This window comes from Oncorhynchus mykiss, chromosome 19 (assembly GCF_057628025.1).
Source record: "Oncorhynchus mykiss isolate SJ-2025 chromosome 19, ASM5762802v1, whole genome shotgun sequence".
NCBI lineage: Eukaryota > Metazoa > Chordata > Actinopteri > Salmoniformes > Salmonidae > Oncorhynchus > Oncorhynchus mykiss.
This window is the reverse complement of record NC_143040.1, coordinates 12,948,779-12,955,409: the sequence shown is the minus strand read 5'-3', so window position 1 is coordinate 12,955,409 and position 6,631 is coordinate 12,948,779.

The following is a 6,631-nucleotide window of genomic DNA, read 5'->3' as shown; positions in this document are numbered from 1 at the left end:
CTACAATCCAATGTTTTCCCTGCTAACACCCCCTGGGTTTCCACTGTTTTCCCTGCTAACACCCCCTGGGTTTCCACTGTTTTCCATGCTAACACCCCTGGGTTTCCACAGTTTTCCCTGCTAACACCCCCTGGGTTTCCACTGTTTTCCCTGCTAACACCCCCTGGGTTTCCACTGTTTTCCCTGCTAACACCCCCTGGGTTTCCACTGTTTTCCCTGCTAACACTGTTTTCCCTAATTACACTGTCTCACTTCCCTACTGTCTGTGGGTGACCCTTTAACTCTCACTTTAACCTAGTTGTAGGGCTGTTTCCCTCCTCTCTGTGTGTGACCCTTTAACCCTCACATTAACCTAGTTCTATGACTGTTTCCCTCCTCTCTGTGTGTGACCCTTTAATTCTCTCATTACCCTAGTTCTAGGGCTGTTTCCCTCCTCTCTGTGGGTGACCCTTTAATTCTCTCATTAACCTAGTTCTAGGGCTGTTTCCCTCCTCTCTGTGTGTAACCCTTTAACCCTCTCATTAACATAGTTCTAGGACTGTTTCCCTCCTCTCTGTGTGTGACCCTTTAATTCTCTCATTAACCTTGTTCTAGGACTGTTTCCCTCCTCTCTGTGTGTGACCCTTTAATTATCTCATTAACCAAGTTCTAGGACTGTTTCCCTCCTCTCTGTGTGTGACCCTTTAACCCTCACATTAACCTAGTTCTAGGTCTGTTTCCCTTCTCTCTGTGGGTGACCCTTTAACCCTCACATTAACCTAGTTATAGGACTTGTAAGTGTCTTTAAAACCTGCTTGATTAGAGGTTCAAACAGGGTCTTAAATAAGACAAATTATCAGATCATGACGTGTGGGTGTGATCTTCTCCTAATTTGGCCAATTGTCTATTTCACCGCAGTCAGAATGATCTCTCAGAATGATCTCTCAGAAAGATCTCTCAGAAAGATTGTGAAAACACCACAGTAAGTACGTGCATAACCTATACCTCATCAAACTGTGTGGCATTCCACTGACACATCGTGCCACGGGTTGCCGAGGATCTAAAATAAACACTCTAAAAAGGTTGGCCATGTCAGAACTACGCAAGACAAAACAATAAAATACGTTTATACACATGCAATGTGACAGTCACAGGTGGCCACTGTGGGTCATGGGGGCCATATAAATGTACTTTAACTGTCCACGGCGCTAGAACCCGGCCTGCAGCTTTTCACAACGTTGGGCTTGTGAACTAAAGGTGTAAATCAAAGTGTTTAATACAGTGGCAACACTGTCTTTCAGGCTCGTGGTTTGACTGCTTTGTGAGTCAGGGAATCAATTAATAAATGCCCGACAAACACTCGTGCCCCACAAAACATCACAAGGCATTGCCCTTGTTAAAAGGTAAAGACTGGTGACTTTTCTGCCAGGACAAAAGTCACCAGATTAAGAGTGAAATATCCAGATAAACCTTAATTATGGGTGGCCACAGCTGGAATTGAATCCACGACCCATGGCGTTGCAAGTGCCATGCTCTACCGACTGAGCCACAACACCAAACATCTCTTCATTGTTATTACACGTGTGCTGTTGTGCTGCATCCATTGCCTTTGTGCGTAGTTTTACCTAACTGAGACTATTTCAGCCTTCAGTCACTTGAGGAGATTAATATCACACCTCACGATTACTGATCTCATCTGTTGGAAGCAGTTTGAAGGGTCAGTTTATGCCAAGGGGGATCTGAGTGGGGCACTCTAAGTCTGAGTAAGGGTTCTGGGGTCTGCCAAGTAACAGAGGCCGAGAGGACGTCCCTCCTCCCCTATTCCTCTCATTATTCACACAGCCAGACACACTGGACCCATGCTCTGTAGGACAGGGATGGGCAATTCCAGTCCTCGCGGGACGGAGTGGTGTTACACGTTTTCCCCATCCCTAGCAAACACAGCTGATTAAACTAATTGGGTTCTAAACTGAAGATCATGATTAGTTGATTATTGAAGTCAGGCGTGTTAGCTGGGGCTGGGGCAAAAGTGTGACACCAATCAGGCCCCTGAAGACTGGAGTTGGCCATCCCTGCTCTAGGACATCGCTTTGAATGTGTCACGCTCAGAGGAAACACAAATATCTGTGTGACTGAAATTAGATGTAACTGAATCTGAATACATCATAAGATGCTTGTCAATGAAACACAGTCTGCATGGCCTTTACGATGCCTACATCCGATGGGACGGCACGTAGGACGGTGTAACTAAATCACATTGTAGATATAGCAGAGAATAAAGTGTCAAAATATGTGATGCTCTATAACAGTGGTTCTTGACTCTAGTCCTCGAATACCCCCAACAGTAGATGTTTTTCTTGTTGTCCCGGACAAGCACACCTGATTCAACTTGTCAACTAATCATCAGGCCCTCAAGGAGTTGAATCAGGTATGTTTGTCCACAGCGACAACTAAAATGGGTGCTGTTGGGGTTACTCGAGGACCGGAATTGGGAACCACTGGTCTATAATGTTGTCCCTTAGTAACGGCTTAGCCTATTTTGAGGTGCTTATTAAACACAAGTTACCTATATCCCATTGCCTGTAGGAACATAAAGTCATGCAAATGGGCATTATCAGGTTCCTCTGGGTTTATTTTTATTTGGTGGTGCGCCCCTCTGCACAGAAATGTCACGCCGTGTACCTGACTAGCACAAATTAGCGATGCGCTAGACGGACATGATGGCCACCGTTCATTACCAATGCTCTAGTAGACTGTTTAAAGGGGGAAGGCGATATCATAAATCATTGTATTTGTAAATCACTTGGAACTGGCCGCTGCCCAACAGGCACTACGTAACCTAGTTATTAAGCATCGCATACCATCCATTTATAAAGCTTTAGCTCAGGCATATTTAGCTTAAGGGACACATTGTTTGGGCGTAACAGAATGTTTTTACCCAACTGGGAAACTTTGTGTTTCTGTAGGTAGGTTCTGACTGTAGCAGTCTCAGCAGTGACCTCCTTCACCCTTGGGAGCGAGAGGAGTCTTAGGTTGCATCCCGAATAGCACCCTATTCCTTAAATAGTGTACTACTTTTGTCCAGAACCCTGGGGTCATCCCTGTGGGCCCTGGTCAAAAGTAATGCACTGTGTGCAAAAGGCTGCCATTTGCGACGTTGCCTTAGAGTGATCGCCACTAGCCTATGTCCACCACTCTTGGGTCTAAAAATAAGAGGAGTCCTAAAAAAGATTTATGTCCTAAGCACTCGTGATGGACACTTGAGAGAGATGGTGTCAGAGAGAGAGAGGGAGAGTATGAGCTACATGAACTGCTAGTGAGCGAGAGAGGGAGAGAGAGAGAGAAAATATGGTTTAGTTGGTGGTTTGTTTTTTCGGTCTCCTCCTTACTACTGGAATTCTGGAGCAAAGTTCAGCACTTAAACCATATGATCCATTTTAATTGCTACAGTGCGACATTCTCTCATTGAATCTCCTTTCTGCATTTCTATTGCCCAGTGATTTGCATGGAGCTGTTGATGGCTCAGCCACTCTGGGATGTTTGAGGGTGTGGAACGGCTGGCGACGCTGTTAATTTACACCCCCGACTACTGCGTTCCGCTCAATGTCATGAAGACTACACCTGTCATGCATTACTGCCACACTGCAGAGAGGGGTCGGGGTGGGAGACCAACAGGGCAGTTCAGGGGTGTTTCATCCTAACAGTTCAGGGGTGTTACATTGAGTGATTCATCCAGTCCAATCCCCTTGAGTGTAATAGATATGTTAGCGGTCCTCTAGGCAACAGTGTGGGCAGATTCAGTTCATCTACTGAGGAATATTCATGATGTGCAAACAAAGCTACGTTTCCCTATTGATTGTGTTGTTCCTTGGTTTAACTACAGTATGTTCTGTTGTAGGAGTTGATAGGAGTTGACCTTAACCGCTGGTACCAGGGTCAGATATGTTCTATCCTAATGAGGATTTAGGCTGAGGACATCTGATCCTAGGTCTGTGTTTAGGGGCCAGTTCAATCTCAAGGTTATGGGCCAGTTCAAACTCAAGGTGGATTGCTGAGATACCTCTCTAGCACAGAGGTTTTCAAACCTCTCCTCTGGGACCCCAGTAGTTTCACAATTTAGTTGTACCCCTGAACTCGTTCACCTGATTCACCTATCAAAGGGCTTGATAATTATATAGTTGACAAGTTGAATCATGTGTGTTAGCTTTGGAATACATCAAATACGTGGAGCGGCTGGGGGTCCGAGGAGAGATTTTCTCTAGCATGGAAGTCTGACTTCTGAATTCAGTCGGACTAAATCCTCTCCAGTCCACCACCTGCTCTTAATTAGTCCCACACTGTAGTACTGTATTACACATTAATGATATCACAAGCCAGACTGGAAGCCAATCCATTATGCAGCACTGTTAACACCCAGGCTGTCTTCTGCTGGCTTTGACTGCTGATGATGCAAACCCCATGGTAGGAAGTAAGAAACACCCCATACCACTGTTTGTCCCACCTGGGGCATCTGTATGCTTTTCATCCTGTCGGCACCAAATCACTTCAGTGTCTCCTCTCATCGTTCCGAGGTTGATTTAAAACACCACGCACGTGCCTTCACAACCCGACTCCCCCCACAACCCGCCACCTTTGTCCCAGCACCTAGGGTAGGCTTACGACAACAACGACAACCACACACCATGCATCAGCAGTAGTAGTTGGGGCTCTGTAATCTCAGGACGCGTGCGGCTGATATAAGAGAGTGCTGGGTCTACAGAACAAGATGGGCGGTGAGAGTATACTTGTTAGGGATATTCTGGTAGCAAGAGCACATGATCATCTTATTCAGTTGAGACTGGCGAAATAGAGATATGTTATTTTCTCAGTGTGGTCAGTCATGAGGTTTGATTAACAATTTTATATGATTATTATATAAATGCACTACGCCACAGAAATACCCTGGACATAAAAAAAAGGTAGGTCCCTATTTTATTTGAAATCGTAGTCACACGGTTTATGGAATGCCTGGAGGATTTACAGGCATGTTCTGCCCCCCCCCCCCCAACAATAACCATATTATTACCTGTGACAGTAACATGTCACATGCATCACCATCATCATCTTCTTCTTTTCCCTTAGAATGTGAAAGTAACTGAACACACCCTCCACTGTCATGGACGGACAGTAGTCACTGGCTTGTCTTCACATGCTCATGCAGCACGCCTAGCAACAGCATACATCTTGTCATCTGTGATATGGTTGGTATTTGTTTTGTACACATACAAGATGGCATACGTACATCTCCATGAGCTAATGCTGCCTGCCCATGATCCGCCTATCTCCCTGCCTACGTTTGCTAGCCGTCCCGTCCATTCCTTACCTATCCTGTCAACATTGTAAGCACTTGTTTATCCATTCAGACAGGTGTTTGAATAATGTGCATCTCTGTCCAATAAAAAATGATTGTCATGAGGCTGAGGGGTGAGGCGCGGGGCTAAGGGGTAAATTTACGACAGCCAAATGTATCTTCACCTCATTGATCATGAAACATGAGTGACTCCAAAGAAATCTGCGAACAGGTGTGGTGGCGAGGGGTAGGGGCCCTGGGGCGGTGGCGAGGGATAGGGGGGAGATAAGAGAGAAAGAAAGGGAGGAGTGGAGTAAGAGAGAGAGAGAGAGAGAGAGAGATGGGACACAGCAAGGGAGTCAGGCAGGTTGGGTGATGGGAATTTGCATGATGAAGAAAAAATATATATAATCTGACTCAGAGTTCAGAGGTGAGGTGGATTCCAATGGCAGGGGTTGTGTGTTTTTCATCCCCACGACATGTCTCCAAATCTAGCATCGGCCACCGTGGGGTACGGGGGACATTGCCCACAGGTGCACTTTGGTGACGCAAACAGCAACCAGTTATGACAGGAAATATGATTGAGAGGCAAGTCATTCGGACCCCCACCACCACCAAACCCACTGAGAGAGATAGCGCATACAGTACATAATGTTGTCAGATAGTTCATCCCCATATCGATTACCAGGCCGGCATGGATGGATCATGTGTTACTGTGTCTGTTTTTAAATGTTTCTGGTATCGAATACATCGCTTGGATCAGATGTCTGTGGCATGTTTAAACACACCGGCACGCTGTCTCTCATTCCTTCTCTCTCTCGTCCCCCCTTCTCTCCATCATTCCCTCTGTCTCTCAAACGTACAGCTTCTGTCTCTCATAAACACATGCACACACACACACAAAACGCCCATTCTGCCGGACCTAGGCCTATATCTCACAAACACACTATTTCTCTTTCTCACACGTACACAGCCTCTGTCTATCAGTGTGTGGATGACAGCAGTTTAATATGACCCAGGAGGAATGAAGGCAGCTGCCGTTACAAGCCTGATAATTTGTCAAGTGACGAGCTAATGAGAGGGTCATGGGAGCTTTGGCCACAGACACACCGGAATGTTGGGAACAGCCATTCACAGGACACAGTCAATTCCATACAACTTTATTTAGTCTCATCAGTAGTGACTTTAAAAATCTATTTAGACATGTTTGCATTGTTAAGAGAAAGAGTGTTGAGGTTGATGCAGTCTCAAATCCTAATTTAGCCTCATCCCGAATGTATGTACTGTTTTGAAAAAAATGCAAGTGTACAGTACATGACACTA